The following is a 251-nucleotide window of genomic DNA, read 5'->3' on the forward strand; positions in this document are numbered from 1 at the left end:
ATGGGGCCAACGAGTTTACTTTTAATCTCCTTGGTAGGGCTCGCTACTCGAGCACTCTCACGGGCAGTCGTGAGATTTCACACCCACACTACACTGACCATCTGCATCGCTCAGGGCTCACATGATGGGGTAACATCTACTTTCTACCCCCAAATTGTACCCCTACTCCTCTTCCTCGGCCAGCCGCATGACCATAGCGTTAGTTTAGAGCCAGCGGAACCAAACTTGCGAGTTTTGTTTCGAATCAGGGC

Source organism: Aplysia californica, unplaced genomic scaffold, assembly GCF_000002075.1.
Source record: "Aplysia californica isolate F4 #8 unplaced genomic scaffold, AplCal3.0 scaffold00002, whole genome shotgun sequence".
In the NCBI taxonomy this organism is placed as follows: Eukaryota; Metazoa; Mollusca; class Gastropoda; order Aplysiida; family Aplysiidae; genus Aplysia; species Aplysia californica.